Source organism: Mizuhopecten yessoensis, unplaced genomic scaffold (assembly GCF_002113885.1).
Source record: "Mizuhopecten yessoensis strain PY_sf001 unplaced genomic scaffold, ASM211388v2 scaffold716181, whole genome shotgun sequence".
NCBI lineage: Eukaryota > Metazoa > Mollusca > Bivalvia > Pectinida > Pectinidae > Mizuhopecten > Mizuhopecten yessoensis.
This window is the reverse complement of record NW_018479988.1, coordinates 162,961-176,478: the sequence shown is the minus strand read 5'-3', so window position 1 is coordinate 176,478 and position 13,518 is coordinate 162,961. Positions and strand designations below refer to the sequence as shown.

The 13,518-nt window shown below is 33.5% G+C and overlaps 1 long non-coding RNA gene across 1 annotated transcript; it reads right to left on the bottom strand.

The window, feature by feature from the left end:
- Nucleotides 1–7,830: 7,830 nt before the first annotated feature.
- LOC110441979 lies at nt 7,831–9,523 on the bottom strand. Its single transcript, XR_002461971.1, has 4 exons — nt 9,436–9,523; nt 8,525–8,735; nt 8,203–8,302; nt 7,831–7,930 (listed from the first exon to the last, which is right to left on the bottom strand). It is a non-coding gene; the product is annotated as an uncharacterized LOC110441979 (long non-coding RNA).
- Nucleotides 9,524–13,518: the final 3,995 nt, after the last annotated feature.

Here is a 13,518-nt window from a genome sequence, read left to right as displayed (position 1 = left end):
TCTTCTTGTCTCATCAAAAAGTCGGGCACACCGAGCCTTCAATGTTGCTATGACATATTCCAGGGGTGTAGAGAGCAAGGGGGAGCATAACCCCTGGATATCGAGGATGGTGTGCCCCAGACTATTTGTAAAGTGACGATCAGTTTTTATTGTCATGTCGATAATCATCAACTCAAAAGATGTTAGATCACTGGTGTCAATATATAGGAAAAGTGAGATTTATTACATTTTTGTGAGAGAGATATACATGTTATCACTCTGAATGACCAGTCCGTATTTTTGGTTCACTTCAAAGCAGTATATTATCTGTTCAGATACAGATGAAGTTAGGGTAGAATAAGGGTCTATAGTACTTGTGATGAAGTTTATACAGATTACCTACGTAATTGATCATAACTTTGTATGCAAATTTTATCATTTAATAGATCGAATAAAACCAGGAAACCATGAAATTGGTGAGAAACTGTTTCAAAATGGCACAATGTCAATCAAAATGTCTGAGAATATGGTGTTCAAAATGAGATAAATAATTCCTGCATTGTCTGAATTCAATGATATTTTCGTGTTTATCCTTTAAAAATGTAATTAACCCTTTCACCACTGTAGACCATAATGGACTCATCCATATCAATGCATGGTAGAGTCTACTAATGTTACATAGGGGGAAAAGGGTTAATATCAAAATGTGATGGTTTTCATGTCGAAAAGAAATGATATTTTGATTGTAAAAAAGAATATGTTGATACTCCTCATTCGTGCTACACACTGACGAGAAATATTGGTATTCTGCCGCTTTGGTGAAGTATATACATGTGTGGTATTCTTTGGGGAGATCAAGGATCATTGGATATTTTCAGTGTAAAGTGAAAGATTTTCATAAGTAAAAATACAGAAAGTAATGAACAACTGAACAAAATGTAGTCGTTGTTTCAAAGACAAAAATGAAAAAACTTATAGAAAACCCCCCCAAAAAACCTGCAATAGGCAACTTTAAAAAAAAATCAATATATTTTTCTTTCACAAAATGTCCTGATGGCCTGTAGAATGTGACAGTGGAGTCTGCAGCATTACTTTAATGATGTATTAATGATTTCTTGTGAATAACAGTTGCTGTTCTAATCTGGAACCACCAGCCAAGTACAATCTAAAACCATAGCATACCCAAGATATGTAGTAATGTATATTTTATACTGATCTCAATGTGTATATAACAATAAATATGTGTACATATTTCGTTTTTGATTTGTTCAGAAATGATACTGAAAACTGCATCTGCAGATAAACTGTAAACATTACAATACTCTATAGCAAAACTGAAGTTAGATTTATACAAGTCTAAAGATTTATAAATAGTCTCAGCGTCACCTCTTTACCTGACAAAGCGATTGTATTGCATACCGTTTATTTCATGACATCATCTACAACTGTAGTAAAATTTCAAAAATATTGAAATTCAAAGCAAAAAGTTTCAAAACTAATTGGTTTTAAAATGATTCTTTGAGGACAGAAATTTAATACTATTTATCAACTACTATATTTTTTAAATTTGCTTTCATGATTCATTAATATTAATAGGCTTTAAACAATTCAGCTCAGAAATGTAAAACAAAAATAATAATAATGAACCCCATTTTTTTAGGAAAACAAAAAATGGATTAATCTGTAACTGTAAGAATGACTTTTTTCAGCATATCTGATAATGATCTATGTGTTCAATGTTATTTCACTGTATTTATAAACAAGATGATAACATATCGTACAAATAGTATTCATTAACTTGTTCACCCCTGAAGACACATTCAAACTCTTCCAATTCAAAGGTTGGAATAGTTCATCATAAAATTTCAGGGGTGAATGAGTTAAAACTTTCAAATATATTTCACTGCAAACACAACTTATTTGATAATTGGCAATTCTTAATATTTTCTTTGATACATGTTTGCTGATACATTGTATATATGTATAGAATAAGGGCATTTTATAGTGTCAGTTTTAGTCTGATAACCATAGATGTCTAACTAGGTTCAGGCAATGTTGTTATTCTTAATGAAAATTACATGGAAAAAGAAACCACTTTTTTATTTCAATGTTTACGACTTAAACTTTTTATAAGTTTGTGTGGGCATGTATATATAGTTACCTGAATTGTCACTTAAAGATAATTAAAGAAAGTAGATATCAAGAATTGCATGTAATGTGGAGATTCCCTTCCTACTTTTATAAGACTATTTAAATCTGCAACAAGTTAATATGGTACTTGTTGGTAAGTAAATATCAGGAACATATAGACTCAGTAAATATCAGGAACATATAGACTAGGTAAATATCAGGAACATATAAATATCAGGAAAATATAGACTCGGTAAATATCAGGAAGATATAGACTCGGTAAATATCAGGAAAATATAGACTCGGTAAATATCAGGAAGATATAGACTCGGTAAATATCAAGAACATATAGACTCGGTAAATTTCAGGAACATATAGACTCAGTTAATATCAGGAACATATAGACTCGGTAAATATCAGGAAGATATAGACTCGGTAAATATCAAGAACATATAGACTCGGTAAATATCAGGAACATATAAATATCAGGAAAATATAGACTCGGCAAATATCAGGAACATATAGACTCAGTTAATATCAGGAACATATAGACTCAGTTAATATCAGGAACATATAGACTCGGTAAATATCAAGAACATATAGACTCGGTAAATTTCAGGAACATATAGACTCAGTAAATATAAGGAACATATAGACTCGGTAAATATCAAGAACATATAGACTCAGTAAATATAAGGAACATATAGACTCGGTAAATATCAGGAAGATATAGACTCGGTAAATATCAGGAAGATATAGACTCGGTAAATATCAGGAAAATATAGACTCGGTAAATATCAGGAAGATATAGACTCGGTAAATATCAAGAACATATAGACTCAGTAAATATAAGGAACATATAGACTCGGTAAATATCAAGAACATATAGACTCAGTAAATATCACGAACATATAGACTCGGTCAATATCAGGAACATATAAATATCAGGAAAATATAGACTCAGTAAATATCACGAACATATAGACTCGGTCAATATCAGGAACATATAAATATCAGGAAAATATAGACTCAGTAAATATCAGGAAAATATAGACTCAGTAAATATCACGAACATATAGACTCGGTCAATATCAGGAACATATAAATACCATGAACATATAGACTCAGTAAATATAAGGAACATATAGACTCGGTAAATTTCAGGAACATATAGACTCAGTTAATATCAGGAACATATAGACTCGGCAAATATCAGGAACATATAGACTCGGTCAATATCAGGAACATATAAATATCAGGAAAATATAGACTCGGTAAATATCAGGAACATATAGACTCGGTAAATATCAAGTGATTGCATTTTTTTTTATGCCTATGATACACTTATAACATGGATAATGATAATGTAAATATACTGATTATGTACAGATACTCTGTATCTAGTTTTCACTACCGTAAAAACCCGTGTAATTTGCACACCTATGTAATTTGTGAAGGTACTTTTTGAGACTGAAAATCCAAGAAAAAACTCTGCTCAAATATTTTGTGCACCAATATGTATATTGTATTAACACATCTACCTGTTCTGTACAGAATTGCATCCTGGAGGGTTTGTTGTGAATCAGGAAAACAATTCGGGAATATTCACTATTGTGGTTATTATATAACTGCATTTTGAAGTCCATGCAGAGCTTATCTAATACTTAAGGCAGAGGACACCACTGTTGTCTAATCACTGCTGGGAAATATTTGTTTATATCCTTTTTGAAGGAAGTGTTTCGTAAAAATCAAATGTTGGTTTAAACTTTGTTTTATTCAAATGTTTGACAATACAGTCGAACCTCGTTATCTCAAACTCTCATAACTCGAAGACCCCGTTTATCTTGAAGTATCTCTCCGGTCCCGGCCAAATTTCTTTATCTTAGTAAATAAAAATCTGATAAATCGAACGCTGAAAACTCGAAAAACTCGGATACCTCGAAGTAAGATATTGGTTTCAATAGTGTGAATCCAACATCAAAACATCGTCTACTGAAACAGTGTTCAAATTTTATTTCGTCAATTATTTATTAAATGATACAAATAAAACGCAAAGCTACCGCATTTTGCCATTCCGTGTTTATGAACATCTTTCGTGAGTAGACTAGCATGAAATCGGTAAAAATAATTTACGATAAAGCTTAAGACTGTAAAGTGTGCGGACTGTCAAAACCACGTCGTTCATAAGAAAAACAAACTTCATCACAGTATTCTGTACTAACTGCGATTTCGTTTAATGATTTGTACACCCAAACTGACCAGAGTCCAAACAGGAAAATTGGTCACATTGAAATACAAATTGTACGTTATATAGAATATAAAAGGAAACAGAAACAAGTGTCATGACCCTTAAGTATGTACATTTTTTACCTGCTTCGTAATCAATTATTTCAACACTAGGTACAGGATTGAAGTAATATGAACAACAGAACAAATACGGGAATAGGGAAGTGGGTAATGGGTTGGTATCACATGTTGCCATGCATTTTATAAAATACCAGTCGTCCAAAATTTGAGAATGTTTGAAAATAGAAATAAGAAAGAAAATAGAAAAATACCATAGGTCGGGACCTTTACTTTACAAAGCCTACTCTTTATCAATGCTGCTATATAGGAATTATAACCGCAAAGCATCAAAAATGGTATCCAATTAATAAGCCGCAAAGCCCAAGAAAAACTTGACAGGAGGAGTTGATTTAAGCCAGAAAAAGTCCTTTTTGGTAGCTTTATGTTTCTATGTAGAAGGAAGAATACCCTGGTACCCCAATTAATCTCCGAGTAGAACTCTTCTTTGTGATTTTAACTGATGCAGTGGTACGTTTTACCCTAAAATAATTATAAAGATGAACCAGAATGATACAGTAAGATACTTGAGGTATAACCATAGATGATAATTTGTGAACTGCTTTGAGATGACCTAAGTTGTGATAAAGCGGTTTATAAAAAAACGCTTATTATTATTATAGATATATTTGGACACAGATTTTGACATTAAGACATACTTATGGAGCTATCTATGCTTTGTGTGGATAACTGCTGGTGTGTTGATTTTAGTTCCTTCTAATTAACATTGCATTGATCAGGCTACATGGTCTTGACTGGTTGTGCTAGGTTTCTTCAGTTAAAACTCTATATAATTGATATTGTGCTTTAAAAATGATGAGGAGTGTCGAGGGAAAGACGTACCAACAAGTTGTGCTCTATTTATAATTAGCTTTCGTTAGTTTATTGGTGAATTTGATCAATCCAGAACTTTCATTGGATAATATTCACAAAGTGTTTTGTGATTAACAGTGCTTCATGATATATTTATATGGTTAAAAAGAGCTTGCTACGTATTGTTATTATTGATTATTTCTAAATTGTATATATATGATGATTTGAAATATTTAAGTTGAAAAGTTGGAGCTATTATTTTGCTAAAGAGTAATTGATTTTCTATTGTTGGTGCTCTGCTTTTTTATGCTTGTACAGGAAAAGATTTGAATTAGACTTATATAAAAGTAAAACTGAGTGGGGCAAGAACCATATGGTACAAAAATGTGGTTGAATATATAAGAATGTCACAAGAAGAACTTTTACAAGGATTGAGATTTCATGCTTTATAAATTGTTAAAGAACAAAGCTGTTGTTTCTGATATATTTATTTTTGTCTAACTCTGCTTTTTCATCAACCGTTGCTGATGACCATACAGGTTAGGCCATAACATGTGTATTGAAATGAGTTGTCTCTCTTCCTTTAATGTCCAAAATTTCTGCTTATTGGTGTTTTTCAAGTACTGTTGCTTAACCCATTCATCCCTGAAGTCACAATTAGACCTTAACAATCAAAGATTGGGCAAGTTCAGCTTAAAAATGTAGGGGTGAATGAGTTTATGGTACTGCACCACCGAACTGCCCTGATATGAGAGACACTGTTGCTGACCTTAGTATGCATTGTTATCTATATAGCAGAAAGCTGATTATCAAACCCCAGGGGAGACATGTATCCAGGGTGGATAAGTGGTTGTCCTGATAACCAATTAAACAGTATTAAAGCTCTTTATAAGGGGAAAGACAATAATTCAATTAGTTTAAGAATTGTATCTTGGGTTCAGATGATCAGCAATCTACTGTATACCTATATCTTCAAAGCCAAATCACCTAACAATAGTTTGACATTCATCTTCTTTAAGAATCTTGAAGGAATCGCTGAAAGTCAAAATGAATACTCATTGTTATGTTTTGCGTTTCCAAAATATCTGACGAAAATATGATTAGTTGTGTAGATTTGAACAACTGGGTACAGGTCACTGACGATTGTTTGTAATGCTCAAACTAGAAAACTTTGCATATGATTGTCGGTGTCACAGCTTGACCCATCCAGAACTTAGCTTGAGAAGGAGCCAGGTGGTTGTGTACATTACTTCTGATTCCTTATTTCATATTTATCTAACATTTGTTCCTAATGGTTGTAAGTGGCGATAATGCAAAAGTAAAGAATTGTACCTTATTGTTGCTTGTTTTTTATTTGTTTCCTCACAGTATACCAAAGCTTGTCACTTAACAATCTCTACCCAGAGTTGTCGTTCCTTACACTCACTTCAGCTTATAAGGAACGATAACTCTGGGTAGAGATTGGTCACGGATAGCGTTACACATCTTATTTCAGAAACAAATTTCTACCAATGTTAAGACATCTAAATAATTCAAACACGTGTCCAACGTGCAGAGGACATTATTATTGTTACAATGCCACTGGCTTTCATTTATTACCTCACCTGGCCCGAAAGGTCAAGTGGGGTTATGCCATGGTGCAGCTTCTGTCCGTCTTCTAAAGAAACGTAAAAGGCCTACTGTCATTATATTTGGCTGGTAGCTTCCTTGGATGGAACCCAACAAAGTTTGCAAACAAAAATAACCTTGATCAACTTTCAAAGGTCAAATATGTGTAAAACTTCGGAAGAAGAACAGAAAGGCCTAGTCATGATATTGGGCTGGTAGATTCCTTGGACGGAGCCCAACACAATTTGCGCACAGAAATGACCTAAACCTAGCTACTTACAAGGTGACAGAGGTCAAATATGTCAAAAAACTTAATGAAAAAAATACTAAAAACATGATATTAGGCTGGTGGATTCCTGGGATGGAGTCTAAGAAAGGTTGCAAACAAAAATGATCTCGGGATACTTTCAAGGTCACAGAGGTCAAATATTTCTAAACTTCCAACAATTTCTCCTGAAGAACTAAAAGGCTTAAAGTCATGATATTAGACCGGTAGATTCCTTTGTTGGAGCCGACTTAAAGCTTGTGAATAAAAATAACCTTAACCTACTTTTAGGTCACTGAGGTCAAACGTCAAAAACTGCAAATGATGTCTCATGATAAACCAAAAGGTCTAGAGTCCCGATATTCATCCGGTAGCTTTCTAGGATGGATCATTACAAATTTTTCAAACAAAAATGACCTTGACTAGTGTGTGGTATTTGACAGACTTTGAATTAAAATATCGAATTCCCGCTGAACTCTTATGGCCACTGGGCCTCTTGTATTTTGATAACATCTTCAAAATACATTTATTTATCTGAAAATGTTATTATAAAACGATACATGAGACCTTTTAAGAAAGGGAGTTACACTTCATGTTACGAATTACAAAGCATGTTGCTTAAACACACTTTCGTATTCAAGAAAAGTTGGTTACCGGAGCGTTCATTTTCAGATAGAAGAATAACCACAGTATCCAATAAATATTTTTTATTAAAACAATAACAGAAGAGAAGCAACAATATCTGGTGACGATCGCGCAATATAATAGTTATGTTAGGCCGACTGTGGAAATCTGAAAGATAAAGAGAACAGATATGAGAATAATGTAGAAATTATTTGAAAATTAAATCTGATTCAAAATATGGTACAAAGTTAAAGTTATTTAGTTTTCGGTTTTTAATGACTGATTTTTTCTTCGATTTTTTTTTTTTAGTTTGATTTTTACCTGATTGTAAGGTAATTGAGTTTCGTGCTTTAGCTAAATAACTATATAATTATGATCCATCTTTGATTAAATTAAAATAAATAATTAATATTGACCCTTTTACAAAATCACAAACTTACCATTTGATATGCGTGTACTAGCTTGCTCTTTGTATCCAACTCTAACCAGTGATACTACCAGTGGCATTGGTCAGGATGAGGATGGCGAAGAAGAGAAGACCTGGAACAAGTAAGTTTATATTGAGCGTGTTTTGTGAGAACAGACTATTCAACCTCGTCAATAACAATGCCCGGTCTGTAGTGTACGATTAATGAGGTAATAACAGTTATGGATATAGGCCATCAAATCCTAATACGCGTAAAATGTGCAATATACAAAGAAAACGAAATGTTAAAACTAATGGATACAACGCCAAACTTGTCCTGTTGTGTTTTTGCTTACCATAGTTCAACAAGTTGCTTGTCTTGGCTCCTTGGGCGCTCTGCGCGGCGTAGTTGTAGTAGGTTCCAGGCCCGTACCCACCACCGTATCCAGCCATACCACCGTATCCAGGCTGGTAATACTGGGCCATGACGTAAGCCACCAGGCAGGGGATCAACACGAGCATCAGAGACTTGTTCATGGTGAGAGGTGGGCGGGGCGGGCGATGATTCTACAAGGAAAATATCGATAAATAAAAAAGGACGAGGAGAAACGTGTATGTCAAGGTAGACATAAGGTAAATAATTTACCTGAATCGCCTCTTATCTTGTGCATGTCTGAATACAATTGAAATTCATTTAGCTTTAGACTATATTTTTAATCAAAAACGTCGATGTTTTGTATTTCATTGGTGTAAATTACCTAAATATCCCGGACTTACATAAAAACTTAATGTGACCTGAATTCAAAGCTTGACCATCCAATACGTATATAAACAATCGATGCATTTTCAATATAATTGCGTTTGACCAAAGTCAATCAAGGATAGCGATAAATCTTCCACCTAGTATATTAGTTACCGGTACTAGCGAGGACCATATAGGAAACCGGGGACACAGTACAAGTTGATATAGCCAAAAGAATTCCTTCATTTATAAAATGACCATCTTTAATGAAAAGATTCTACTCCCTTTTCAACGATGTCTTTGATTTTTTAAATGCAATTGCTGTGTTAGGTGATTCGTACGAAAAATTAAGTGAATTTTAGTTATGAAAAATTCATGTGCACATTAACAAGGGGAGTTGAAAACTAAATACATATATGTAAGTAAAATATGAAACGTATAAAGAAGGCAGCGATTTCAAAAAATGTTGGATGTCAACAATAAAAAATTCTGAAACCACTATAAGTCAGTAACCACGATGCTTACCTTACACTGCAGAGGTAGACAGCCAGAATGATCTTCCGGAGAAACTGATGGTTATTTATATTGACCAGGGTGGTCATTGCGTGTCCAGAGCTATTACGACTAACCAGGTAACACTTCCTTTTTGTCCGGCTCAGCCGATCTCGAAGTGTCGTAACATTGCAGTGACCAGTACCAGGAAGACGGCGCCGTCTACTAGACACGACACGTCGGCGGCTCTTTGAAGGGTCATCCTGCTTGTCGGTACTTAACACGTTATAAACATTTGAAATATTTGATATACAACATTATTCATGTTATGTCTTCATCTTGAGAATGCTGATACATATTTGTTTTATTGAACATTTATTTACAATTATTGAATACAAATATAAAATATTGCACATATATTTACAATTATTAAATACAAATATGAAATATTGCACATATATTTACAATTATTGAATACAAATATAAATTATTGCACATTTATTTACAATTACTGAATACAAATATAAATTATTGCACATACATTTACAATTATTGAAAACAAATATAAATTATTGCACATATATTTACAATTACTGAATACAAATATGAAATATTGCACAAATATTTACAATTATTGAATACAAATATAAATTATTGCACATGTATTTACAATTATTGAATACAAATATAAATTTTTGCACATATATTTACAATTATTGAATACAAATATAAGATTTCCAACATAAATATAAAATAATTGAATATTGCAACGTTTGACACGCCATGACACACGTGCCCGGTATTTATTAGCTATTAAACCAATAAAATATCCTTAAAACAATTGCTTACAAAAAATATCAAAGTCAAACTGTAGCCTCAAGTGTCAAAAAACTAATCACCAAAATAAAACTGCACATTCACCGATTTCTTATTAGTCCACATTTACGTTTGAAATTACATTTCGGACTTGCACATATAGATAGCTTACTCTCGGTTTGTCTCATTGAAAAACAAAAATCCAACTTCATAACAGTTATGTCAAACGATCCATTGTAGCTCATGGTATCATTACTGCATTAAAACCTGATTGGAGATTGGATGTTAGGTGGGTGTCAGCCTTTTTTTTTTTAATCCCAACTTCGCACATGATTTCAGATATTCATATTTAAACAAACTAATTATACTTGTAACTTCCACTACCGACGCTATCCAATAAAAGTATATGAGTGCATTGGTATAGGAGTGAAATTACAAAACTAAATTTTGCTGTTTCTAAGGACTTAATTTGTCCCCTTTAGAAGTTCTGATTTGTGTTTTGAAAACATCAATGATTTTTACTAAAGTATCGAGGGATTTTAAGGAACTATTGAGGATTTGTACGGATTTGAGGACTGTTATTTAAACATGTTTTTATTATTTTCTCTCTCTTGCTGAATGAAGCGAGTCAAAACCATTCGAGGACATACAGAATGTATACAGTTTCCACTCGTGTGCCTCCATTTGTGATGTGAAAGCGTACATGTGTGTATGTGTGCCGGAAATGCCGGGTATGTTGGGGTACTTGCCTGCTTGTGATAGCGCGGATCTGATGCCGACTTATGCTGCTACCTCACTGAAATACCATATACCCAGCACAGCATTCAGCCCGTCACATTATGATGACAACGAATGAGCTAGTTGTTGCCTTAATCCTTAATGCTGAACGTTAAGCGGGGAATAACAACTCCCATTTGGATGGTTTTGGTATGCCACCCTTTGGACAGAACCCATTTCCTTCCTAACCTGAGCAAACGTTCAACATTAAAGCCAAAAGCGAGGTGTTGCCAAGCAAGGCGGTAGGAAAATAAAGGTAGTTAAAAGGAGAAAGAATCATAAAGAGCCCAATGCAACGGGTGCAGCAGATTTATTTTGGTCGCTTTTATGTCCCCAAGTTGAGGGCACACAAGAAAATCCTCAATACTTCAGTGGGTTCCCTCTTTAGGCGCCTCTTACGATACAAGCAGGTGTATTCTTTTCTCTAACACCGACTGCAGGGGTGCAGTTATATTTTTATTGATATTCATAATATGTGTATATATATTTGCACAGCTACATGTTTAAATGACTTGGAAATGATTTCATAATATTACATGAAAAAAGCGGTACAATAATGCTATATAATGTTCTTTATAAGCTATCAAGTCAAAGTCATTAAAATCAAATAAGCATGTTCTTGTTATATTTGCTTATGGCTAAAAAGAAAAAAAGTCATCAAATATTGTTCCTTTTCGCAACAAGCATGCATTTCATATTTTAGTCAAATCCCACATTGAAAAAACAATAGCTATGCCGCCGAATTAGGTTGAGTTCAAAAATTTCAGGGGAGTTATTGGACGCAAAACGAGCAGTGAGTGTAAATGACTAGTGTTTCGACTGATTTAGAGTCGAGACACCAGTAATTTACACTCTTTGCTTGACAAAGGAAACAGGCTTTTTCGTAAGCTCGCAAAATATCTTTTCAATTCCTGTTTGTGTTTAAAACAAACTTAGCCTTCACTGACAATGATATTTAATCAATCAGTAACATCTATGAACATGCATTGGGAGAAATTATCAAGTATCTGACACTAAATACTTCAAGAAGATCTCCAGCAGATGAACCAATAGTGCAAAACATATGCACACTGGGAGAAACACTGGATCAGAATAGGTCTACCAAATTAATAAAACAGTTTTTTCTCTCTCTATTTTATGTTTTATTATCCCGAATACAATAGGGAATACCAGGATGGGGCCTGATCCCTGTACATAGTACATGTAGCATCTTCATTCTCTGACTCTCTCTATTTTGTACGCTCATCTTCCTCACCCTCACTAAACAGTCTTAAAAACCAGAGAAAGACATCGAAGAGATCATCTGTAAGAACATCGAATATGAAAAACTAATATTTAAAAAAAACAGGGAAGCTTATTAAATGATGTCCATCATAAGAATATAATTCCAAAATCTTGATATCACAACCTTTACAGTATTCAAGTAACTAGTTCGGACACATCCTTACTTCACGAGTGCCATTTGGTTTCCATATAAGATAAGATTCATCGAAAAAATGAAGGGGATCAAAGGAAGCGAACTAAACTTGTCCCGGGACTAAACGATCTTTCATATCTGGTGAGACCAAAACGTCTAAAAATGCCAACCATATCGGACAAAAGTCAGCGGGGGATATGCTAGTCTACAAGCTGATTCATGGAGTTTATGACAAAGACGTTACCGGTTTCCTTACACTACGGAAGGGTGCTACATATTAGTCATATACACAACTTTGTAAAACTGTGGAGAGGAAGAACAGTTTTCAGATATATCTGCAGAAAATATCGTGTGAGTTCCTAATTTGAACTGTTCCAAAGATGTATCAATCAAAACAATAGAAAGAAAAACAATTCTGATTTGGTACTTAATAATGTTAAAATAATAAATAGATACACATAGATGTGTCATCACAGTTAGCTTTGTTGATATCTTATGCTTCTGTCTTGTGTAGAGGATATGCATTCCCATGTCAGCAATTTGTCATTGAATATCACTAAGTTTGGAATACATCCTAATCGGACACGATTGATAAATAACGACGTACATTCTGAAAAATGCTGTGTTTACCGAACTGAATACATAATTCTGATAAAATATTTCAGATTCACATACATATAACTAAAAACATCGCTTGTTGCTTTAAACAAATTATCGATTACATGGCATGAATAGTACAAATCACAAAAGCAAACATGATGAGGAAACAAGCACAGTGTACTTTTATAAATCCTTCTCATCTTTCTGACAAACTAGTGGCCTTATAAATGACTAATATCGGATAATGCTACAGGTACATGTAAAAAAACCGAAGAAACAATATCTGGTAAGGGAATGTAACAACACATACATTGATATTCCATGAAATAGAGAGTAATTGTATTATTATGGAAAAAAACAAACATTTGAGAAGTTTTAACAATTCCATTTAATCAACAAATTGATAAATGTATTTTTTTGTGTGTTTTTTTTAAGAGCAATTTTGTGATATTTTATCTCTGGATTTTACAGTAGACAAATGATATGCAAACTGCCATTAAAACCTG